The sequence below is a fragment of the Lynx rufus genome, unplaced genomic scaffold (assembly GCF_022079265.1).
Source record: "Lynx rufus isolate CCGP_SWC_20201006 ecotype Redwood Valley unplaced genomic scaffold, mLynRuf1.p SCAF_3, whole genome shotgun sequence".
Lineage (NCBI taxonomy): Eukaryota > Metazoa > Chordata > Mammalia > Carnivora > Felidae > Lynx > Lynx rufus.
The window spans coordinates 98150963-98178407 of record NW_025814845.1 but is presented as its reverse complement, the minus strand read 5'-3'; the positions used below and the strand labels follow the sequence as shown (position 1 = coordinate 98178407).

The window sequence follows — 27445 nt, the reverse complement described above, 5'->3', positions numbered from 1 at the left end:
TGTAACTTTAAAAAGCAAATTTTAATTACTTTACTGAACAACGTATAGTACATTAAATCTGAAAGAAATCACATTGAAGTTTTATTCAGAGTTTTTTCTAATATATTTTGAAAATGTTGATATTTTCAGAATACATCAAATTATGTATTTTTTAAAAGTTTTCCTCCTCATGGGGTGCCTGGGTAGCTCAGTTGAGTGTCTGACTCTTGATTTTGGTTCAGGTCATGAGCTCACAGTTCATGAGTTTAAGTCCCACATTGGGCTCTGTGTTGTCAGCTTGGAGCCTATTTGGGATTCTCTCTCCCTCTCTCTGTCTGCTTCTCCCCTACCCGTGCGTGCACAGGCACATATGCTTTCTCTCTCTCTGTCTCTCTCTCTCTCTCAAAATAAATAAATGAACTTAGCAAAAAGTTTTCCTACTCTATATTCTTTGGCCATTCTTGGGTGCTTTCAGGTACTAGAGAATAATACTGAGAAGAGTAGAAAAGGATTTCCATTATTCAAATGCATAGAAAAGACCACCTTTAAGCATTTAAAACTTGTTACTGATGGCCTATCTACTTTTTCCTCAATGGACTCTTCCTCAGAAGCCATCAGTTTTTTAAAAAATGGTCAGGAGATGAAAGAAACAAAGTTGTTTAAATAGAAATTAATATTATTCCCTTACCATCTATATACCATATATCTGAATTCACCCCATTCTTAACTACCAAAAGTACTAGCTTCCACCCCAGGCTTTATCTTTAACAGAAATATATATAAATTCAGGAAAGACTCAAAGCCCTGTAGGTTCATGGTGCTGTGATTAATCATTGCAGGAGGCTTCCCCTTTGAAAGGCATCCAGACAGGTTCAATCTTCAGGCAATGCTCCTTTGTATATCCTTTAATAAAGTGGAACTGGAGCTTTTGTAAATATAGGCTTGTTTCCTAGCACATCCATTTTGGGGAGAAACTACATATGGAAGTAAAGTATTGGGAAATTTATTGTCTTCAAACCATTCATGCTTAGGTATCTTGGAAAGTCATATACCCCCAAGTTGATGATCACTGCACTATGCCATATCATATTTCCAAATATTGGGAAGTATGTTAAAAGCTTATGGAAATAATGAGTTATTGATTCACAAAAATCCAAAACTAACCAGTAGAAGGATAAAATCTATTTTACTGTCCTATTGAAAAGTATAGATATGTGGACATAATGTATAAAAAAGGGGATAGAGGGGAGTAGTCTTAGGTAAATCCATATAATCCTAACATACTTCCAGGATCAAAGTTCTTTTGGCCTTCCATCAACTCCCATACTTCTCTATCCAGGTATCCATGTACCAGAGAGCTTCATTTGCTACAGCAACATACATTCCTAAATGGAGTGTGAATCAGTGAGCTCATTTTCCTGACTTTTTGTGAGGTATATTCTCAACCCCTCAGACTGAATCTACAAATATGATTGTGGTCAGAGTTGCAGACCCCTCTTTCTGTCTCCTTTTTTCTAGGCAGTGAGAAAATGCATTAGAGACAAACAAGGAAAGCTCCTTTCTTGCCACCCTGAAATACTGAGCTCCAACTATATTCAAAGCAGTGAGAAAATCTTGCAGAAGTACTGGTTCTTGAAAACACGGTTGGTTTTTAATCTTGTTGCTTTTATTGCATTAGGGAACTGTTTAGTGTAAATTGGCATGTTTCAGAGGTTCCAAGTTTGATTTTATACTGTTTGATGAACAGATTCCACATTCAATTCTAAATCTGCACTTAAAATGCATTGTTAATTGTGCACCATTAAAAAACCTATTCAATCCCTAATTAGGATACATTGCCACCAGGTGGCAGGGGAATGCTTTCATTTCATGAACTTCTTTGGCAAAAACTAGTACTGCTATTTATTTTAACTACTTGCTTTTTATCATAATCTAGACTTCATTGGAGAGTAATAGTAACAATGTGGTATTGATCATTTTCAGTACTAACTGATATAAATTGCTCTCCCTCTCTGTAATCCCCATGGCATTTTGATTACATATCCACCAGAACTCCAAACATCTTGATCTCTAGTTCAGTGATTGCCGATGTATGGTCTGCCGGGGTCCTCATGATCCTTTCGGAGACTTCATAAAGTAAAGAATATTTTCTTAATAATGCTAAGACATTATTTGCCTTGTTCACTCTAATTTTTTCACAAGTGTACAAATAGTCAAGTTTTCCAGAGGCTACATGACATGGATAAAACTGTCATCCTGCTAAGAAATGTATTATTGTTGTATGTTTGCATTTTAAATTTTCTCAGTGTTAATTTCCAATGTGTAAATATTGGTAGATATGAGCTATACAAAGTAAAGTTCTTTGAGATCTTCAATAATTTTTAAGAGTCTCAAGGAGTCCTGATATCAAAATAACTTGAGAAGTACTACTCTAATTAGTTAATCAGTTCTACTTAAATGTTGATGTATTTTTCTATTTCTCCTGAGGACAGGGTTCTTCTCATATTTACCTCTAGATCCAGTCCCGTAGAGAACCTAGCACTAACCATGGATACTAGACACTCAGTACAGATGTGCTGATAACTAGAAGGTGTTACTAGAATGAAACAAGTATTAATGGAAACACATTGTTTTAAGTTTAGCCATTAAAATTAAATAATCAAATATTTGATTCACATAGAAGTCTTCATATAAAAGCTTAAACCAATTACAATTTGGTTCATTTCCTCCTAGTCTTTCACTGGATTATGAATACTTTTGTCTTATCTCCAAGGTTCAAATTTTTAAAGATTTTTAACATTCACATGTTAGAATTTACCTTCCTGTTCATAACCTTAAAATGTCAAGTTTTGGTCACAAAATATCTCTAAATTTCCTCCTAACATCCAGTTATAATAAAGTTCACGGATATTATATATCTTCTTTCTCAGACATCAGTTCTCAGCACTTTTTTTTCTAAAATTCTAGTTTGTCACTTTTTTTGAAATTAAAATTTAACAATAGAATTTTGATGGTAAATATGGCCTTGATGCCCTGTAAATTACCTTTGATACAAACTCTTTTTTTTTAAGTTAGCATATTTTACCAACACATTCTGAATACCTTTTTTTTTTTACTACAAAAAGTTATAAATGTTTTTACACAAAAACTTTAAACAGAACTATTACAAACACCTTATCTCAGTTCTAATGAAAATATATCAGAAACCATCAAAACTGAACAGGAAGTCATGCTTAATTATGCACTGAGAACATGAGAAGTGTTTAACATATCTGAAACACAAAGGTATTGTTATAACACAATATCATGTGAAATTGGAAACTGATCACTTAAAATGGCAATTAGATGAGATATGAAGAAAGAGCATGCTGAGAACAGCCTTTCAAACACAGGCAAATATGGCTAGTGTAAACAATACTTAGCCCTTTTTTAACCTTCCCCTTCACAGTATGGAATCCATATATCCAAAATGCACTTTTTTACACTGTTCAAAAATACTCATGTTCCCAATGGCAACTTAAAGGACGTTTAAATTCTTTTCCTAATGTTTATTTATATTTGAGAGAGAGAGAGAGAGAGAGAGAGAGAGACAGAGTGTGAGGGGGGTAGGGGCAGAGAGGGAGGAAGACAGAATCTGATGTAGACTCCAGGCTCCGAGCTGTCAGCACAGAACCTGATGTGGGGCTCTAACTCACAAACTGCAAGATCATGACCTGAGCCAAAGTTGGATGCTTAACTGACTGAGCCATCCAGGCACCCCTACTTAAAGCGACTTTTAAAGAAATCTGAACCCTTGTCTATTTCCATGTGTAATAACAACAAAAGAGCAAAGTATATTATCTGAAAATGGCCAAAGATTTTGTCGTCTTTAATTTAAATCTGTGAGATGTTCTTAGAAGTCATTGGGCATAATCTTTGTTTCCTGAGTAGAAGCAAACTTCTGCAGGAGGAAGCTGATGACAGGATACCTAGCTGGACTCCTCATAAGCCCATTCAATGCCTACTGCTTTTCTCTCTGATGGGAAAACATAAAGGGGAGATCTGACATATTTATTCAGGCTATTCATGGAAAGCAAAATTCTACTACTGACAATTAAGGGAGACTTAAGACTATGTTTATTAATCAAATTTTCTTTCATTGCTCTACTCCCATTTTTATTTTTAACAATAATCCTATAATTGTAGTGCCCCTCTAGGATACCCAAACTCACCTAAGGGCAGAACTGAGAGGTAGAGAATAATCAAAGAGAGCCAGGCTAAAGCCAGGTCGTCTTTAAGTCTTCCATTCTCTTCAAACCAATCTACCATTGTAGGTTAATTGAATATTCCCATTTCCGAAAATCTCCCTTCCGTAGCTGCCCCCGAGCATCAGAAAGCCACTCCTAGATATGATTTAAGGGATGGACCTATCATGAGAGTAACGAAGCCCAGCAGGGTCTCCCTGAGTGGCAAGAGGGATGGAATTGATTCGTCTGGAAGCACCAATAAGCCCGAACAGCAGATGTGCTGCCCTGTAATTATAAATCTCCCCTCATTTCTTCCCAGGACATGTTATCAGCAAGTTACTAGAAGGATTAACTTTACGTATTCTAAAGAGACAAGATGAGAAGACAATCCAAAAGGACAAGACAACAAGCAAGGCATGAATTAAGGTAGATAATCAATAAAGGCTATTGATTGACTTGATAACATACATTTGTCTTGCAGTATGGATGTTTTTTAAGGAAAATAAAATCAATCTAATGAAACAACACAATATATGAACTCAACATAAATGATGATGATGATTATAATTACAAAAAGAATGATGACAAAGAACAATTAATACAGTTCAGGTACTTTCATCAAAGAGGTAAGGTACATTACATTACCTATGTCCACAAACACAGAATTTTCTTTTTCCTCTATTCATCATATCTAAGTTCATGAGTGTTTTCATTCATTTGTTCAAAGAAATAAATAATGAATGCCTATTATATGCAAGATGCCAGGCTAGTTATGAAATATGGAATACAAATAGATCAAATAAGATCTTTATGAAAGTACAGTGATAGTTCTACCATGTTATAAATATGTATGATATTATTATTATTAATACAAAAAATTTATATGCTTTAAAACAATATATTTTTGTCCTCTTCTGGGGCCTAGACTGGTCTAGTTTGTAGCCAAAGGCAGACAATGACAGGCAGAAAGTCTCTGGAGTAAAACTGCCATTAGGAGAGCCCTATCCTGAGTAGACTGAAGACAACAGCAACAAGAGGGACAGTCCCAGATGTAGATGTAGGCAAGAATGAAAATATATGACTAGGCCAGGCATCTATGCCCCATTATGATCTAAAGATCAAGATGTAACAGAAGAGGCCAGAGTACCGGGAATAGGTTGGTACGGATTACTACAGATCTGGGATTTGATCTTACCCTACTCATAAGCTAGTAAGTTTGCCTGAAACTATTTCATAAGTATTGGAAGAAGATATGAGACTTGTGGGTCAGAAATATAAGACTATTTCTTATGGCACAGCAAGAAGGAAACATTACTTCATTCCTCAGGGATGTTCCCTGAAAATAATGGCCCATGGAAAACGTAGTCATGGCTTTGCATTCTTGGTATACCCAGCAAGATGTGAACGAGTGAGAGAGTCATAAGGCATATCTCCTAACAAGTACTAGAGCACACCAGGCAAATGTGTCAGATCTGACAGTACAAAGTGAAAGGATGCTAGAATTCCATTTATCTGCAACACTGGCTAATAGATTTACTGACAATTTAAAGCAGAAATCTTTCAACCCAACCTGGATATTACAATTGGAATATTTAAAAAATCACATCCCAATGGGTACCTGGGTGGCTCAGTTTGTTAAGCATCTGACTCTTGATTTGCACTCCAGTCGTGAGTTTGTTTCATGAGTTTTAGTCCTGTGTGGGGCTTTGTGCTGACAGCACAAAGCCTGACTGGGGATTCTCTGTCCCTCATTCTCTTTCTCTCTGACCCTCCCCTGCTCACACATGCACAGACACACATGCTCATGTACAGGTGTGCCCTTCCTCTCTTTCTCTCTCTCAAAAATAAATACATAAACATTAAAAGACATCCACATCCCAGAGATTCTGATTCAACTGGTATATCATGTAGCTTGCCATGCATGGGTTTTTTTTTTAATTTTTTTAAGTGTATTTATTTATTTAGAGAGAGAGAGAGAGAAGGGGAGGGGCAGAGAGAGAAGGAGAGAGAGAACCTTAAGCAGGCTCTGCACTTTCAGCACAGAGCCCGATGTGGGGCTTGAACTCACAAACAATGAGAGCATGACCTGAGCCAAAATCAAAAGTTGGACACTTAACCAACTGAGCCTCAGGCGCCCCACCATGAGCATTTTTTAAAAAGTGATTCTAATGTATGAAGTTGTGACTCCTGATTTAAATAGTCTATGTGGGATTAGATTGTGTGTCTCCATCTTCCCCAATGATAAGGATCATGTACAAAAATGGTTCTCAAACTTTAGCAAGCATAAGAATTGCGTGAAAGGCTCTAAAACACAGATTGCTAGGCTCCAATCCCATAGTTTCTGATTTAGTAGGTATAGGGTGGGGCCTGAGAATTTGTAATTCCAATAAGTTCCCTGGTGATGCTGATGCTGTTGGTCTGGAGCCATTCTTTGAAAACCACTGATTTAAAGCAATGCTTTTCAAACTTGTATGAATACCTGAGATCATTATTAAATTCAAATTCTGATTTGAATTGAGATAGAGGTGGGTTCCCAGAGTCTGCATTTCAACTAAGTTCCCAGATAATAGCAATGCTGCTGGTACCTGGTCCACATTTTGAATACCAAGGATCTGGGGTTCCAGTTAAAAATATAAAATCCAAGGCCCCATTTGAGACCCACTGAATTAGAATCTCCAGGAAGAGACCTGGTTTAAGTTACCAAACACCCCAGATGATTCTTTTTAAGACAAGGAGTAGTTATAACTTGAAAAGTTGAAAGTAAAAATAATGTAATCAAACCTGAACTTCTCATTAACTTACATCTAATTCCAGATAAATTTAATGATTCATGTTCAACTAACAGTAACTTTTAAGCCCCAGCTGAAAGCTTGTGACGGGTAGCAGAATATGCTGCCCCCAAGATATGTTGAAAACAATTGAGAAGCAGATACAAGAAAAGCTCCTTTCCCTCCCCCTATTTGTTTAAAAGCAGGACATAAATTCTCTACTAGCAAGGACAGAAAGCTAATTACTGAAGATAACTCTAGACCCTTTTCAGTCCAGAAATGGCACCAGAGGAATCTATACAACAAATCTAAAACTATCCCTTACACACACCATTAGTTTCTCCATGTATTTTCCTTCCCACAATTTGCCACAGTCCTTTTCCTTTGTCTTGTCACTTCTCTAAAAATGTATCCTCCTATTGTTTAGATGCTATAAAAGCCCAAGTTCTAACCACCCTTTGAGTTACTCATTGTTAAGTGCTCCCCTGTGTATGCACAATGCACATGTCAATACACTTCTGTGTTGTTTTTCTTCTGTTAATCTGTCTTTTATTAGTCTAATTCATATGGCTGCAGTCAGAGAACCCAAGATGGGTAAAGAAAAAGATTTTTCCCCTCCCCTACATTTGGAATGAGGGAAGTTAAATTCCCTGTGTGCGGTCATTCTGAATGGGGGCCAACACAGAAGTCAGAATTTGAGCAGCTAAGATCTAACCATAGAGAAAGCTGAATAATAACCTAGAAAGAAAAAAAATAACCTAGATTTCAACAACCAGAGCCAAATATAAAGGCTATTCAGAAAGACGTTCATTATAGAAACAGGAGGAGATGCTGAAAGGAATCTAGCTGACAAGCCAAACAATCCAAGGGTGGGAGAAGAAGCTGGAGAACAGATCAGGGAGAGAGACACAAGCCGTGGCGGTACAGTTAGCATGGGTTTTGGAAACATGAGGCCACACACTGGCAGGCCAGAATAGCTTCCACTGAAGCTGTTTTGTGTTAGTGTTGGTTTATTTTATTTTATTTTGTTTCAATTTTATTTTTAAATGTTTATTTACTTTTGAGAGAGAGTTAGAAAGCAAACAGGGGAAGGGCAGAGAGAAAGGGAGAGAGAGAGAATCCCAAGCAGGCTCTGCACTATCAGCACGGAGCCCAACACGGGGCTTGAACTCATGAACTGCGAGATTGCGACCTGAGCTGAAATCAACAGTCAGACGCTTAACTGACTGAGCCATCCAGGCGCCCAGTGTTAGTGTTGTTTTAAGCCTCAGAACCCCATCTGTCCCTATAAAATAATTAAGGATCTGCCAATAAATACTTAAATGTTAAATAAATTTATAAAGCAAATATTTTTCTTTAAATATAAATTAACACTTCTAAGTCATATGTTTAATATATATTTCCACCAAGTTGTGTTTCTTAAAACACACATCACTGAGTCCTAATATTTTAAAAGAATAGCATATTTAAGAGGAAAAAAGGAAAGTGGAGAAAAAGTTATCTAAACTATATTTTTATTATTATCCTGTTTTTACTATGGTCCTCTAATGTTCCCTTTTATATCATTTCTACCACATACTTTGCTCATCACTGTTAGTAAGTAATGAATATATATATATATATATATATATATATATATATATATATATATATTCAAGCTTTTAATCTAATATGAAGCTGAAACAAGTTTAAGGTGTTTTGAAGTCAGTACCTAAGGAGTCAAAACATATGTCAAAACATCTCTGATGAACTTCAGTATTAAATATATATTAAACATGCTCTACTCTCTCAAAAGGATTCATTTTTATCCTTGACATCACAAATCTTTATTAAAGCAATAGCAAAAGATGAGGCTCAGAAGAGGACTAAATCACAAAGGGGAATTATCAGTTGAAATATGTTCTTTGGAGCCTGTATTTTTAGCAAATGGCTGAAATCCGTAAGTATGGAAGAAAATTTTTGCCTTTGCAGGATCTACACGAATAATTCAGATACAGTGTTTTCTATTATGTTTGAGAGAGCTTAATAATCAACTGCCTCCTGTCTTTATTTTCCAGGTTCCTCTCTTCTCTGGATCTTTCCTCAAGGATCGTATTCACTTCCCAACCTCACTCATCATTTCCACACAGATGTCCCTAAATCTACATGCCTGCCCAGGCTTCTTTCTGGAGCTTCAGACTCGCATTCTCAGCTGTTTGTTGGCTGTTATTCCCCAGCTTTCCTATCTGAACCATAAATTCAGCTTATCCTAAACCAATGTAACAACTTTCTTCCCCAAAAGAGATTCTTCTTTGGTTTTCAGGTAATAGGAATTCGATTTTTTCTTACTTTCATGTTCATAACTACTGCGTCATTTTCAACTCTTCTTTCTTCTTCCCTTAAATTCTAGCGGTCATCAAGTAAAAAATTTCTGTGTTCTCTCTCTCTCCTCTGATCCTCATTTCCTCCATTTTGTTTATGCCCTTATTACTTTTAACTGAAGTTCCATAACAGAAGAGGGAGAGGATCTTCTCTTTTCCTGTCCATCCTCAGCACAGCTGACAGATTATTCTTCCTTATCTGCAGCTCTCAACTCCGTGGCTCTAAAATCTTTAAAGTCTCATCTTTGCCCATCATATTAGCATTTTCACCCTGGTATTCAAGATCCTACTAATATAGGCTACTATATTATATAGGATCCTACTAATAACAGGCCTGGCACACATTCCCAATCTTACTTCCTACTACTTTCCCTAATGTTCCACATGTTCCAAACTTGGTTGCCTCTCTAAATAGGATCTGTGCCTTCTTCCTTCTAAGGCTTTCTTTCCTTCCTGCCACTTAAAAACAGCTCAGCATAGTGGAAAGACAAGCTTTGAGCTTTGGACTCACTGCATTCAAATTCCTACTCATCAAATGTGTAATTGTGGGCAAATTAAGTTTTCAAATCCTGTTTCATAATCTTTAAAATGTGCATAATTCTTACCTCGAAGATATAGCTTGAGCTTTAAATGAGATAATCCAGCAAAGGAACTCAGTACACATTACTGTTCTTTTTTCCTTCATGTAGACAAATCTCAAACATTGTGCTCTCACTCCATTAAGCTTTCTTCATCTTCTAACCCAGATGTGACCTCTGCCTTATTTTTCAGTAATTTGTGTGAATCTTAGGGCATTAACTTTACTCTGTATTTTAAAATCATTTAAAAATCATTTAAAAATCATTTAAAAATCATTTAAAAATCATTTACCAAAAAAAATTATTTACCAAATTATGGAATATTTGATGCCAATGATCTTGTTTTCCCATCTCAGGATTTCTGTGGCACTCCACACAGTGTCTTGAATCTAGCTTAGTAAATATTTGTGCAATGGAACTGATTTGACTATTTCCAGTAAAAAACAGGATGTAGGAAAAAAGCCCTTAGCTAATCCTAGGTCTATAGGGATAATCTACCAATAAGATAAGTAAGAGATAAGGCTGCAGAATGAACAGACTACATATTTAACTACAGACATCAAGACTATATACCTTCTGGCAGAATTCATTTCCAGTTATGAGAACATCAAACTAAACCTCAGGGCTACATCTCCAGGAGACATAACTTCCCTGTCCCAAAATTTGAAGGATCCAATGCCACTATATGAAAGTAGACACCAAGAATTACAAACCCGGTGAGGGTCAATGGAGGTGGTTTCACCAGATGATGCCAGAAAATGACCTATGACACAAATACTGTTAACAAAATCAGCACAGATAGGAGTGGGTCTGACTACCAGGTTGGATACAGTTTCAAGCTATTTGTTACCACTCTATAAAATATCTCTCCTCATTTTTCTCATATTTTACTATGAATACAGATTTCACATGGATGCACATGCTGTGTGGTGAAAGGCCATTTACTGCCTTTATCTCAGGTTCTAAATTCTTGCAAACATGGCTTTAGTAAAGCCATTTTTATCTAATCAACTAGAATTTCTTCACATACGCTTTCAATATCTCAAAAAAGCATGGAAGTTCCTTCTTCTTTGGTATCAATTCAAGGAAAAATATTCCAATTCATTTGCCCTTCAATCTGGAGCATTCAACTTCAGCTGAGGTCATGATCTCACGGTTCTAGAGTTGGACCCCCATGTCGAGCCCTGTGGTGACACCTCAGAGCCTGGAGCCTGCTTCAGATTCTGTGTCCTCCTCTCTCTCTCTGCCCCTCCTCTGCTCATGCTCTGTCTCTCTCTTTCTCAAAAAATAAACATTTAAAAAATTTAAAAATCCTTCACAATATGCACATCATAAATGAGTTAATCCTGACTAGAGCATTATTAGTTTTTGGGTTTGCTCTAAACAGTTTTATTGAAAATAGTTTTATTTTTTTAATGTTTATTTATTTTTGAGACAGAGTGTGAGTGGGGAGCGGGGTGCAGAGAGAGGAGGACACAGGATCCAAAGCAGGCTCCACACTGAAAGCACAAAGCCCCTGTGAGGCTTGAACTCACGAACCGCGAAATCATGACCTGAGCCGAAGTCAGACGCTAAACCTACTGATCCACCCAGGCACCCTGAAAGTCATTTTAAGTAAGGGTAATAGAAAGTGTAAAGAATCATTAATGAAAGTATCAGTTTTGTCCAGATGGCAAGTATTTGCACCTGTGATGTCAGGATTAAAAGTTACCACAGTGCCTGGGATGGTGTTTCACACACAATGTTGTGGATCCAGTCTCCATAACTGAGAGATAATCCGTATTAAGACTGTCCTGAAGTTCAGTAAAATATGTAGCATATTCAGTTTTCCCCTAGATCAATGCTTCAAAAGAGAACAGAAGAATTCTGTGGCCTAAAGGAAAAGGGAAATTAGTTTTGCAGCCCACACAGGAGACAAAAGAATGATCTTCTGTTCTGTGGCTGCTATTTTTTGCTATGCATTTAAAGTATGTGATATTGTGAAATCATGATTGGAATGCTTTCTATTAAAAAAAATTCTCCTAAGGAAAACCACGGAAAACTCCCAAGAAGTCAGAAAAGCTGAAAACCTCAAACAAGAACGTATTGAGTAGCGGCTGTTCTCAGGATTTGTCACTCTCCCTGTTTAACAAGTGCAAATGCACAAATATGATGATTTTCTTTACCTGCCTAACCTCCAGGGGCTCCCATTTACCCCAGGTGAAATTCCAAGTCCTGCATATGACTTTCAGATCCTCTCAAGGCTGGCCTCTGCCTCATATTCCACCTTCCTCCTTGCCTGCCTGCTGTGTATCCACCTGCTCCCACCCCATCCCTCTCTGCTCCGGCCACACTGAGCTCCTTTTCCTGGCCTTTGTGTTTTGTGCACACTCTTCCTCCTTTCCCTCTTTTCCACCTTTTTCAGCTGGATATATTACCCTTAACTCCCATGTCTCAGTTTGAATGTCATCTTCTTGCAAAAGACTTTCTTGACCCCCAGCCCAGCTTGGGAGCACCTCATTGATGTTCTCATAGTGCCCATACTTCCCTCATCACACACTATTGTAATGGTGGGTTTGTTTTTCTGTGTCTGTTTTACTTGTCTGCATTTTCCATAACATCGTATATAATTCAGTAGGGTCAGGGACCACGTCTGTACTGTGTAATAGCATTCTTCAAACTAGGGCAGATGTATTCCTGGGTGTACGCAAACAATTTCCAAAGAAGTACATGAGTAAAAGTAGTCTTTAGGGACTCAGATACCAGAACTTCCAATTCCACGTCTCCTTTCCCAAAACAGATCTGCCTGAAAACCTGCCTAAGATTAGGCATAAATGCCAGTCCTCATTTCTCACTCTCTTTTCAAAATTACCCTTTTCTCACTTCATGAAAGAAAAGCCTACCTCTCACTGATGCCAAATCTTAATATGGAGAGTTTCATAGGATATAAAAACCATCAAGAAGACAAACTCTTCAAAGCAAAAATTGAATATTAGTGTTAGTGCAGCCTCCTTTAATTGAATCACCATCAACCCACAGCATGAGTTTAGCGTCTTCCCTATATTTTAGATATTTCTGTTAATGTAAAATGTGGGCAGGAACTTGTGCTATTTGGCCAAAATATCTGAATTCAAATTTATTCTGGACACAGTCACAGTGATGGTCATTTTTATTCTCCCCATCAACTGTTTTCTTTTTTCCCCCACATTTACGGAGATGTAATTAACAAAAATTTTACATATTTGGGGCATACAACGTGATGATTTCACATATGTACACATTGTGAAAGAATTACCACAATCAAGTTAACACATCCATCAGCTCAGTTACCTTCTGTGTGTGTGTGGGGGGGGGGGTTGAGAATGCAAAATCCTCTCTCTTAGCAAATTTCAAGTAAACAATACAGTGTTATTACCTATAATCACCAGGCTGTAAATTTGATTCCCAGAACTTATTCATCTTATAACTGAAAATGGTACCTGTTGACCAATATCTCCTCAAAGCCCTGGAAACCATTGTTCTATTCTCAAGCTCTCTAAGTTGAACTTTCTTAGATTATACATATAAATGAAATCATATGGTATTTGTCTTTTTGTATCTGGCTTATTTCACTTAGCATAATGTCCTCCAAGTGCATTCATATTGTTGCTAATGGCAGGATTTCCTTCATTTTATGGGTGAATAATATTCCACTGTGTATATATACTTTTCTTTATCCATTATCCACTCATCAGTGGACACTTAGGTTGTTTCCATATCTTGGCTATTGTGAATAATGCTGCAATGAACGATGAGGGTGCAGCTATCTCTTAGACTACTGATTTCATTTCCTTTGCATACATACCCAGAAGTGGAACTGCTGAATTAAATGGTAGTTCTATCTTTAATTTTTTGAGGAACTGCTACTCTATTTTCCATAATGGCTCTACCTATTTGCCAACTTTTTTCTAAGAATTCGTACTTTCAAAAGAGAGCCCTGTGGAAGTGAAGCAAAAGGAGCTTTGGAGACAAATATTGAAGAAGGAAAGCTCATGTCCAAGTTATAAACTCATCCATATGTGACCCTACACAAGGATTCATCTCTGGTTCTCAAACTATTCATTTGCCTAGTTGAGAATTAGAATTCCTACATGAGATGCTTGTCAAGAGCATGAATATTAACACATTTATTTGAGCTTACTTTTTTTTTTAATGACTAAAAGACTAAATCTGATGTAAATGATTGACCTGACATTTTCTTTTTCTTCTTTTTTTTAAAGTTTATTTATTTGGAGAGTGGGAGAGTGCACATGAATGGGATAGAGGCAGAAAAAGAGGGAAGAGAGAGAATCCCAAGCAGTCTCCGTGCTGTCAGCACAGAGCCTGATATGGGTCTCAAACCCACAAACTGTGAGATCATGACCTGAACTGAAACCAAGAGTTGGACGCTTAACCGACTGAGCCACCCAGGAGCCCTGACTTGACATTTCCAATGAATTGAATAAACTAATTGGAACTCCCAACAATTAAGTAGTGGGAGTAGGGCAGGGTGGGATACACACATACACACATATGCTATTGTCACTGCATACAAACATTTTACATTAGCACACTCTATTATTAAAGCTGTATTGAAATTGACAACACTTCATTTTTCCAATGCTTTCTATGTTAAAAACCCAAATAGGGTATGTCTAAGAGAAAGAGTAATATCCCTGATTAATTGCCATTTGTTAATTCTTCAAAAGATCCTTTTGGTGTATTTCCCAAATATTGAGAAAATAAATGACTCTAAGATCAAGTAACAAATTTGTTTGCAAATTCAAATCACTTTTCAACAAAATTGGAAGAGGGCTTGATTGTTAGCAATTGAAAATAGCATTTGACAACAGGAACATGTATAATGGATATTTTTAAGTGTGTAGCTGTTATCACTATTCTTTCCATTTTCACCTACTTTTATGGGAACAAAGCTTTTTTAGCACTTACATCTATATCAGTCATTTTCAAAATGCAGTCCAAAAACACCTACGAATCCTTGAGATTTTTTCAGGTGTCCGTCAAATCCTCCCTTTTCCAGCTACACATTTTCATGCAGCTAGATTTTCTTCACAGGTTTCAATCAGAACAACATACTGCAAAAGATGCATAAGTAGATATGAGAACCCAGTTGCCTTTCTGTTTTTTAATTATTTTATTTTTTTAATGTTTATTTATTTATTCTGAGAGAGACAGGGCATGTACATGCATGTAAGCACAAGCAGGGGAGGGGCAGAGGGAGAGAGACAGAGAGAGAGAGAGAGAGAGAGAGAGAGAGAGAGAGAGAGAGAATCCCAAGCAGGCTCCACACTGTCAGCATAGAGCCCAACACAGGACTTGATCTCACACAACTGTGAGATCATGACCTGAGCCAAAATCAAGAGCTGGATGCTTAACTGAATAAGCCACCCAGGCACCACCCCTCTTCCCCAGTTGCCTTTGTAAAGTAAGGCATCAGATTTGCAAATATGAAAAATAATGCCAATATTTTCACTATTTTTTTAAATATGTCTTTAAAAATGTTACTTATGGTTATATGTAACGGGTTTCTGACTTTTATTTTTTAATTAGTAAATAAATATTTTTAATTTCTCAATTTTAATTTCTAATGCAGAAAATATTGATAAAACCCACATAAACAAAAGCTCTTTGAGGGTCTCAATAATTTTTTTTCAGCAAAGCAACCTGCTTCTTTATTTCCCTGTCTTTCCATCTTAGTCTTCCTGCAGGATGGTGATGGGCTGGGAGGCTTCCCTCTGACTCAGGCCCTGGACACTCAGGAATTCCTGGGGTGGGAAAGTTAGGTAGGTAGAGGACTGCCACCCCAGCTTTATTCCTACTCTGCCTTCTGGGAAATCAGAAGCCCATCCTGCCCCCCAATCCTAACTAACACTGCTGCTTTTTTAAAATTCCAGGTGGCCTTAAAAAGAGAGTGTGGGGACAGGGTATGAGGGGGGAATCAGAGGGCTGCCCTGTTTGGGGAAGGAGCCCTTGAGAAAATGGATCAGAAAATGGATCAAAGCTCAGTATTGGGTGTGAGGGGTCCACCCTGGTTCCTGGGGCAGGCAGGTGACTAGGGAAGTGATTCAAGAGAGTGAAGGTCACCAGCAGGTCCTCCTGCTGCCTCTGCCACCCCTGCCCATGAGGCTTCAATGATTTTTAAGAGCATAGAGGCACCTGGGTGGCTCAGTGGGTTAGTGTCTGACTTCGGCTCAGGTCATGATCTCGAGGTTCTTGAATTCAAGCCCCGCATCAGACTCTGAGCTGACAGCTGAGAGCCTGAAGCCTGCTTCAAGTTCTGTTTCTCCCTCTCTCTGTCCCTCCCTTGCTCATGCTCTGTCTCTCTCTCTCTTTCAAAAATGAATAAACATTTTAAAAAATTTTTAAATAATAATTTTTAAGAGTGTAAAAGCGTCCTAAGTTCAACAAGTTTGAAAAAATGCTGATCTGTATAAGAATAAACTGATGCTTAAACCAGCCTCAATAGAGCAATATATGATATTTATCATTAATAATTTAATAATTGAAAAAATACACAAATCTATGTTAAGATATCTATTCTCAATAAAGGTTTTCTGTGTTTAATAATTTATCAAAATTTGTAATGTAATTATTTTGCACTAATCAATTGTGTAAAAACAATAATTATAACGCAACATAATCCAGAACAGAAACATTAACATTTGAAGCGTCTTTTGAATACATTTTTTGGAGTAAAGTATAATAGGCTGATCAATAAAAGATTTTCAAGCAAAAAATATATTACATTAGGATAAAATTATGTGGAGTAAATGGAACAGAATTATGTGTTTCAGGAGAAAAGAAACAATGTAAAAATTCTGACAGTTAAACAAGAGCTCCTCAAATTTGAAAACATTGCAGTACATCATTGTATTTCCAGAACCTAAAACATTATGTGTTTATTTCATGAATGAGAGATATCCTTTAACCCTGACTCAAAATGAGAAACAAAACATTGTAGGAAGCAGAACCGCACTAGTCACCATATGCTTCAGTCTAGCCAAACAGAACAAAATGTGTTAGAACCAACAATGTAACTGAACCAAAGAGGACTTCATACCATAGAGAATTCCAGGTGACATTGGAAAACTAGGTCTAAAATAAACTCAAGTCCAAATGAAGAATCTTAGAGATAAATCACATAAAACATTTATAATTGTGCCTAGCGTATGGCAAGTCTTCATAAATATTAGCCACCCTTATTTATGATTTTATCACGTCATTATCATTACCAATGGCCTTAGCCTATTTGGACTTCACGTAAAAATTCTCAGCTACTGGGGTACTTCCAAAGGATGTTTTTGGTCTTCAGTATTTTTTTTTAATTTTTATTTATTTATTTTGAGAGTGGGGAGGGAGAGAGAGGATACCAAGCGGGTTCCCCACTGTCAGCGCAGAGCACAATGTGGGACTCGAACTCACAACCCACAAGATCATGACCTGTGCTGAAATCAAGAGTCCACACTTAACTGACTGAACCACCCATGCCCATGGTCTTCAGTCTTAAGTGAACTTCCCCCATACCACTTAATTGCCCCTACTTGACTCTTTCGACACTCACTCCTGTTTCTATTTTGAAAATTCTGGTCATTATGTAATTCTTACATAATTATATTTCCTTTTTCATAAGCTAACTACTCTATTGCCCCATGATTCCATCCTCAGATCATCACTCTTCTAATTTTCTATATTTTCTCTGAGTAATGTTTTCAACATCATTTCCTAATCTTCCTTTCCAGCTTTAACCTGCCCTCAAACTGTGAACCACATGTCCATTAAGAGATGATTTGGGTGGTCCTAATGGATGAAATGCATTGATCATTTTGCCCCCACCTCCAAATTTTCTTACTTTATCTTAGCTCTTTTAACTAGTAGCACAGGCATTTCACCAAATGGCATTGGCAGTTTTGGCATACCCATTGTTTCTCCTCTTTCCTCGGCATTATTTCCTCTTACCATTAAGTTCTTCTCATTTTACTCCTAAAATATTTATTAATTCAGTACCCTCCCTCCCAAACCCTTCTGCATCTATTGCTCTTGTTGAGGCTCCAGGATCTCTCACAACTGTACTATCGTAATGGCTCGTTAACTGGCCTCCCCAACCGTAATCTGCCCCCCTCAAATCTACATACACTCCCTGACCATGTCTGTCTGCCTTAAATATCATTCAGTGGCTTCTCATCTAGGAAAGGATCAAATAAAAGCCCTTTAACACCACACACTAGGACCCTCATTGTTTCACCTCTTTCTCTTCTAACACAATGCACCCTATTACGCTCCAAAAAGACAAAATTACATGCAATTTGTAAACCCAACAATCTTTCCTTTGCTTGATCCTTTGCCTGAAATTTTCTGTCCACACTTTTTATCTTAGAGAATTTTTATTCATTTAAATGTCAAGAAATCTTCGCTGACCTCATCAGTCCAAAGGCTAAAAGTCTTGACGTACAGTTCTAAATTATCTGTGTAATATATATATTTATATATAGATATCTGTAGATCTTCCACTAGACTATGATCCCATTAGGACATGAATGTTGTCTTATACATCTGTTTGTCTCCAGCACTTTATCACAGTGCTTCAACTATAGTCACTGAATAATCAATGTTGAAACAAAGTTTTGGATAACTGCTCACAATTCAGGGCCATACTTGGTTAAACAAACAAAATGAAATGATAGCTCCTGGGGAAAGTTAAAATCTGTTTTAAATGAAGCTTCATTAAGGACCTAAAAGAGAAACATGAGAAGTAAATAAGTAAAGTACAAAGGCCTTATAAAGTAAGTTTGATAATCCTAAAATAATTCAAATCTAGTTATAGATTGTCTAGACATATTAATCTTTTCTATTACAACTCTATCAAGTTTCAATGCTAGTTTCAGATTCCCTACACAGAAAAACTAAATTATCTGGAGGTTGAGGATATGCCATGCTCTTTCCCATCTCCATAACTTTACCTATGCTGCCATTCATTGCATAAAATAACCTCTCTCTTTCCTTCACCAGGATAACTCATACATCATCAGTCTCAGCTGATTTGTATGTCTAAGGAAAGACATAGAATAGTTAAGTGCAAAAAGCATTTCACAAAGCAAATGTATAGTTTGATTCTGTCTTTACGTACATTTTTCTCTGTACCTTCAATCCAAATGTATACAGTTTTACACAAAAATATTCAAGGAAGGGTACAATATCGACCTTTAGGGATAGAAGCATTGATTCAGGAAATCTTTACTTCACCTTCATAACATCTGGAAAGAGTTCATATTTCACTTCTGGGAAGTCTGATGGGCTTGTCCATATTGGATTAGGTGCTCCTCCTTCCTACTCCACAGCATCCTGGACAAACTCTAGTGCATAGCAGCATCCCAAGGAATTATTTGAGTATCTGTCCCACTATATACAAGCTTTTTGAAAGTGAAATTTATTTTTATACTCCGAACTGAATGTACCTGATGTATTTTGCAGTTCTATTCCAGAAATTCAACAAATATGAACAATTGAATTGAATTTCCCATGACTGTCAGTCCAGATATACAACACCCTCCCTCCAACCAGGAATAGGGGTAGTCAGTTTTGAGAGATAAAAGCTCAAAGCTTTAGAATTTAGTTTTTAAATATACATCCTGAGATAAAATATTGTCTAGATTCAGTCAGATTTGCAAACAGCTTCCCAAATTTCAGGAGACTGGCTCTGATATCCTCATCAAAAATACAACAATCCATTGAAAATAGGTACTCAAACAATTTCTTGTACATGAATGTTCATAGCAGTACTATTCACAATATCCAAAAGATGAACATGACCCAAATGTGGATACATGGATATACAAATTGTGGTATGTACATACAATGGAATATTATTCAGCCATGAAAAGAAAATGAAGTACTGATACATGCTATAACATAGATGACCTTCAAAAACATTTAAGTGAAAGAATCCAGGCATGGAAGGCCACACATTGCATGGCTCCATTTATACAAAATAGCTAGACTAGGTAAATCCATAAAAAACAGAAAGCAGATTGGTGGTCACCAGCATATGGGACAGGGGAGAATGAAAAGCAACTGCTTAATATACCCAGGATTTATTTTTGGCGTGATAAAAATGTTTTGAAACTATACAGAGGTGGTGGTTGCACACCACCATGAAGGTACTAGTTGCCACTTGTTCACTTTAACAAGGTCAATTTTATGTCATGTGAATTTCACCTCAATTTTTAAAAAAAGCATTTATGATTTACAAATAATACAGAAATAGTTACATAGGAGTTAATTTTATAAATATTTCCCATCATAAACCAAGCTTTAAAAGAGGAGAAAAATTAACATGTGATAAAAATCTTATTCATTTATGGAAAGCTAAATTTCCATGACCATATTCTATTTCTTTCCAGTTTTCAAGGTTCAACAGACATGACAAAACTGAAGAACAGAACTATTGGGAGACAAAGTCTGAATCAATTAATTTTTGGTATGCCCTAACTATAAAACAGATTAGATGAATTTGCAAGTTTCATTGTTCCACAGCTCTTAAATTTGTTTTTAAAAGCTAAACTTAGCTGAGCTCTTTCTCATAACAATCAGAATAATTCTTTTGTCATTATTAAATAATCTATCTCAATACGTGCCATAAATCTGAAACTGAAAAAATAGATGACTCAAGAATATGAAATTTAGATTCCTTGAGAATGATGTAATCAAGTTTATTTGGATTCAGCTATTAATGTTATCCCTGATGGTACTGCCTTTGCTGTCACTTCCATGAGAAAATAGAAATGATTTTCCATGTGGAGAATTTTAAGGATATTAGCATCAAATAACATATGTATTTTGTTAATAATGCTAAATGGCATCTCAATGCCATGGAATAATAAATGTGACTCCTTATATGCTTAACTTATGGTGATAATTACTTAGGCTTAATAGAAAGTTGCTCAGGAATGCACCATACACAGTAAGGTGACATTAAAGTGTATGATATCATTTCTACAATAACTATTAATATCCCAAAAGAAACTGTCTACCTGATGGTTTCAGTTAAGCCAGCTCAACAAATGCTGACCTTCTGTTATATGCTGAACATTGAAATAGGAGATAAAAAGATAATAAAAACAGAATTTCCATCTTTAAGAAATTTACAATTCAATGAGAGCCTCAGAATCCAAACAAGTTGTAACTAGATAGCTTTACGTATAATAAAATAGGGACACACTACAAAAGTGGTACAAGGAAGGCAATAATGAATTCAGTTTGGAGAAACTGGAAGGAATAATATGTGAACTGGCCTTCATAGGATGAATAGGAGCTCAATGGATGGGGAAAGTGTTTCAAGTGGTCTAGACCTAGAAAACAACCTTGTCATCTTCAGAGAACTACAAACAATGTAATACTGAAAGAAAAGGAAGAAGAGGAGGGTATAGAGAGGAAAAGAAGATAAAGGCGGGAAGGGGAAGAAGCATGAAAAAAGGAGAAAGAAAAAAAGAAAAGGAAGAAGTTAAGAAGTGAGAAGTTGAAAGAAATGTGGGTGGAGAAGTAGGCTGGGACCAGATTAGGAAGGATTTTATTGAGTTGGAACCTCCTCTTATAAGCATCAAGTAGTCACTGAGGGAACTCATCTGGAGAATGACATGGTCAGATTTGATATTTGGAAAGGTCACTTTGGTAACAACATGGGGAAAAAATTTGCAGGGGCAAGTCTGAAATCAGGAAGATCAAATAGCAACCTATTTTAGTAGTTTAGGCTGCAAGTGAACAGTGCTTAAACTAACAAGGCCACTGGTGATGCTGCAGAGAAGACAGACTTGATATATGACATGATTGACTACCTTGGTTTTGAAAGTGAGAGAACAGAGGAAGCACTGGATAACTTAGAATGTGCTGGACTTTGGATAGCAGTGGTGGCATATCAGTAAGGCAGACAGGGAAAAGAAATGTGGTACAGTTTCGGAGTGGAGAAAGGGGAGCCACATTGCTCAGCTCTGGGCATGTTGACTGAAGGACTTAGAAGACTCCCAGCTAAAGATACCTATTTAGGGTTATCTGTTTTTAAATTATACTCAGAGACAGATGACATTATTGAGGGAGAGAATATAATGAGAAGAGAATCAACCCTGGAGAAAACCAAAGTTAATCATATTTCAAGTAAGGGGTGCTCTTAAGAAGATGTCACAGAAACAGGAAGAAATCCACTTTATGTTGTCATGGAAGTCAAGGGAGAAAGTAATTTAAAGGAGGAAATAATCAACACTGTTAAATGCCACAGAAAAACTGAGTGAAACAGTGCCTGAAAAATGTTACTTGGATTTGGCGATTGAGGTGAAAAGTAATACAATGGTAATTTCAGTGGAATTGGGAAGCGGGAATTCAGATTACCAATGGAGGGCAATAAAACAAGGTATTTTATTTCATACTGTTATGTTTTTATTATTTTATGTATTATATTGTATTGATTTTTTATGTTTTATTTTTTTTTAAAAAGTTTTTTTCAACGTTTATTTATTTTTGGGACAGAGAGACACAGAGCATGAACGGGGGAGGGGCAGAGAGAGAAGGAGACACAGAATCGGAAACAGGCTCCAGGCTCTGAGCCATCAGCCCAGAGCCTGACGCGGGGCTCGAACTCCCAGACCACAAGATCGTGAGCTGGCTGAAGTCGGACGCTCAACCGACTGCGCCACCCAGGCGCCCCTATGTTTTATTTTATAAAGGTATTATTCCAGGAAGATGATGGAGAAAGACAGAAATAAAAAAGGCACTAGCCAGGGAAAGAAAAGCTTCAAAGAGTATTATAGGCTTCTTTTAATGTCAATTCACAGTCTTTCTTTAAGAAAATAGAATTACTAGAAGTTTGGCTTCCAAAATTTTCCCGGTAGCAGGAAAATTCACTACTAAAAATTTTGAAATAATTTGAGACAGCGGAAATTTTAAAATTGTAGGAAATCCTTACCAGCAGAGAAACAACCTTCTGAGAACACGGCACCATAGTAAATTCAGATAGTGTTATGAAAAGCAAAGGAATGTCTTTCAGAGGTGCTGCATATCAAGAAGCTATTGACACTGTGGAGGCAGTAATGCATGGTGGTTAAGAATGGTTCTGGAATCCACCTACCTCAGTTCAAGGTCTGGCTCTACCACTTTCTCTGTGACCACACCCTAGTTACTTACATTGTCATCAGTCTGTCTTCTCACCTGTGAAATGGAGACAATAACCCAATCTACATGATGAAGTTCTGTCAGAAGTAAATGAGATAACATTTCTCTGGCATTAAGTGATAAGAATGACAATGTTGATTTGGTATATTTTGTTACTGAAGATGATGATGTTGATTACACACAGTTCATAAAGATCATATACAAAGCTATGAAACTGGATGAGACCAGTTTGAAGGCAGTGAGTATATACAGAAAAGAGGTTTAAAGACTTTTTTCAAGGCTATATGATGTGAAGAAAGAACCAGCGCAGGAGACTAAATTGGAGCAGCCAGTGAGGTAGAAGGAAAACTAGGAGAGCAGAGTCATAGAGGATATGGAAAGAAAGTGTTTCAGGGAATGATCAATTGATACTAATGAGTCAAATGATACTAATAAATCAAGTAAAATGAGGACTGAGAATTGATCACTAGATGTAGCAGGAAAAAAAATGAAAATCTTTGATGACCTTAACAAGAAAGGATTGTCAAGGTGGACACTGTTTGTGTTCCTACGTTAATGTGTGTGTGAGACCTTGATCACTTACGTGCAAGTCACTGAGGAGGGCAGATGTTTGTCCGTTTCTGGGTATGATCCAAATAAGGAACATGATATGTGGTTGACGTTTGCTGGGGGTTTCTGAGAAAGAAGTTTACATACTTTTCTCAGAGAGCTAATGGAAAGACATACTTTCTGTCACTGGATGTGACCATGAAGATCTTTATCCCTGGGATTTGTTGGCAGAGATCTTACAATCTTGAGAAGAAACTGTTTTGCCATAGAAGTAATAGAAACTAAGTAGAAACTAGTCACTAATGACATAATTGCTCATCCAGTTATCCAAAGTTGGATATACCTCTACTTATTTTCCCCAAAGTCTCTTTGGCTCAAGACAGTTATACTAGCAAATACTATTTTTTATGTAAGCCTTATTATATTTTTCTGTTATTTGCAAAAGAAATATTCTTAAGCCCAATAATTCTTAAGTTCAATTTATCAAGGCTGAAACTGCATGACCTGGTTGAAGGGAAGAACAGTGGATACTGGAAGAATTTTGGACAGTCAATAAAAATAATTCTTATCACAATCTATATATGACCAAATCCTGACCTTCTTCATTTCTACTTCCCCATTTTAAGGACATTCTAGTGATTTATAAAATTAATGTTTAAAAACTAGAATTCTGTTTTAAGAGAATTCTGGGAGAATAAAAGTCAAATGTGAATGTCTTATTTCCTATCCATTTCTAGGTTAAACGTATGTGTCTATCTTGAGCCAAGCAGCAGTTGTTGGTGGTGCGCCATTGAGTGTAAGTAAGATTTTCAGTTGTGAAATGATCCTGGCAGAGGAGAAATGTGGGGCTTCTTCCAACATGGGCAAGCCTGAGTTTGAAACCAACCTCAGAGACTCTCAAGATGAAGTTTGCACTTGATGAACACCGGGGATAGCTTCAAAGTTCTGTGAACCCAAGCATCTGAGGATGACGTGGTCCGATGTGGGGGTTCTCAGTCTGACCCCTATGGAGCCCAAGGACTGTATCTTGTAGGCTGAGACTTCCCTCTTTCTGAAGGTAGGATGGTGTGAGTAGAAAAAGGAGCAGTAAGATTCTCTCTGCTGTCTAGATGGTCTGGCTGTGTACTTTCTACACAATTCCCCAGGGGGTTAGGCAGGTAATGCTTTGGTTCCCATCATTCATGGAACCTCCAATACTCTACCCAGGTCTACATAAAGAAAAATAACAACCTGTGAGAATAACAAAATAACAACCTGAAAGAGAAAGATAAAAGAATATAGGGACCCAGTCAAATAGAGCTTCTGAGGAGATTTATGACAAGTTGGACAAAAACAGTTGAAAAGGACTTTAGTAGACTACACACACACACACACACACACACACACACACAATCTAAATATATATTGAAGTCTAAATAGATATTGGTAGGCTGTCTGGGAATGTGTTTTTAAAAGTACTAAAGAAGAATTCTTGAAATGAAAGTTGAGTCAGTTTAGAAGAAAGGTATTTAATTATCTCACCAAAACCTAGAAGTTGGGGATAGTGGCAGGGTAGGATTAGGGTGGAGAAACTGGGTAATAAAAACATTCTAAACATCTCATCTGGTGGGATGAAAGAGAAAAGGAGCAAGTGAAAGTATGCTAAAGTTAGGGTGATGATAATTAGGAGGGAACCCTCCTTGGGGAAAAAAACCTGGTATTTCCTTTCACAATTATATGTACATCAAATCATCACATTGTACATTTTAAATATATCACAATTTTATTTGTCAGTTATGCTTCAATAAAACTGAAAAAAAAATGGAAAAAGCAGGGAGGAACAAGAGGGAGAGAAAACAAAAGTCTAGTGAAGATTTCAGTTTCTTCATCCTTCTGTGCCTCTTGGACTTCCATCTTCTGTGAGTCAATATAGTTCCTCTAACTTTGGGTTAAAAAAATGTATCTTTTTTTTAAACAGTAGAAGAAAAATGTATATCTGGCTTTGAGCAGCAGAAGAGGGGTCCATAAGGTCAAGTGAAAGGGATTGGAATGAATACTAACTTGAATAAACCAGAGAAATGAGAATAATTTAAACATAATATTAAAATAAGAGCAAAATAAAGGAAAATAATCAAATAAGCCAATATGCTCAGTGTCAATGGATTGGACACGTCCATTAAAAGAGTCAGTCATTTTGGATTAAAAAAGAAGAAAAAAAATTAGAGAAAATTATTTAAAATAAAATAATTAGAAAACTGGAAATAAAGGAATAGGTAAGAAAATACCAGGCAAATCCAAGCCAAACAAAAAAGAGGAATAGCAATGTTAATATCAGACAACACAGAACTTAAGGTATTGTCTTAAACTGGATAAGCAGGGTAAAGCACTGAGCTAGATAAGAAGGGAAGTCATATTATCATAAAAGATACAAAAGAATGCATTGTATGAATGTACCAGTCGACATAGGTGCTAAACCACATAAAGCAAAAACTGTTATAATGGAAGGGGAACCTGACTAAAAATACATTTATATCATGAAATTTAAATACATCTCTTGTCAAATCAGAGACCTAGTAGGAAAAAAAAATGGAGAAATTGAAAAGTATAACCAACAATTAAAAATACGTAGCTTATATATCTTAAATAGAGAATCTAATAACCCTCCACACACTACCTCAGCATAATCTTATAACTAGAAGAAATGAGCATGTAGGAATGGCCTAGCACCTCTCTCTGGCAGCCTAAGGCAGAAGGAGAACGGGAACAGAAAGAAAAAGAGGCAAGAAGGGGAAAAGAAGGAAGAGGAGGACAAGGAGGCGGGGACAAAAAGAGAGAAAAGAGGTAGAGAACAAGAAGGAGATGGAGATAGAGGATCTGAGGAGAGGGAGAAGAAAAGGGGGAGGAAAAGGGGGAGACCATGGGTTGAAATTCTGTCCCTGCCTCTCTAAGGCCTCTGTGTAATGAACACTGAAATGAATGAATGTGTTTTTAGTGTTTTAGAATAGTATTTAGCATTGAGACCATTTTTTTCTGCCTATTTACCTCATGAAAAACAAAGAGCACACTAAAGTGATATACACAATGATACTTTATTTAGATTTTTTGGTTCTGCACAGTCATTAAATTCTTTTCCTGGAAGAGCTATTATTAACAGTGTTAATTGTAGTTCAGTGCAACAGCTCTCAATGGCTTGTCATGTTTAGAAGGGTGTTTTTCAGTAAGCTTCTGAAAGCCCTAATTAATGGAAAAGACCAGACTCTCACTGCTTCTTCTATACATGCTTGAAGTACAAAAGATGTTTGATGAAACCATACTACCAAATGATCAAAATGAACTTTTTCCAATCAAACAAATGTGGTTTACACAACCACAAATCTATGTAAGACAATAAATGGGCTAAAATATTTATTATCTCTAAGAACATTATTCAATGCTTTCATCAGAATACCTAAATCCCCTTTTTCTCTCTCATCAAAGAGAGATAAGTAGCCTTGAATATTATACTGTTTATATTCTATTTAATTTTTCAAAAATTCTATTATGAAATTTCTCAAATATTTGTGAAGTTGAAAAATTTCACAGGGAAGACTTACATCCTCACTACCTCGATTCTAACATAATCTCTTACTACCTTGTTTCATTCCATATCTATCCATCCCTCCATTCATTAATCCATCTTGCTTTTTTTCATGCACTTCAAAGTAAATTGAAACATCAGCCTACTTTTCCCTAAGTACTACAGCAAACACTAGTGATTAGTTTTATGACATGGACAAGATACGTTCATCTCCACTGCAGTAAACAGTAAGATGCAGGGCACATATATTTGGTGT

General features: G+C 36.7%; 1 long non-coding RNA gene across 2 annotated transcripts in view; it reads right to left on the bottom strand.

The window, feature by feature from the left end:
- The window catches only part of LOC124520693 (uncharacterized), a 191483-nt gene that overhangs the window by 108675 nt on the left and 55363 nt on the right, over positions 1–27445 (bottom strand). For both annotated transcript variants that reach the window (XR_006964372.1, XR_006964371.1), the window contains exon 8: positions 14859–15004. This is a non-coding gene — a long non-coding RNA (uncharacterized LOC124520693). The remainder of the gene's footprint in view (positions 1–14858; positions 15005–27445) is intronic.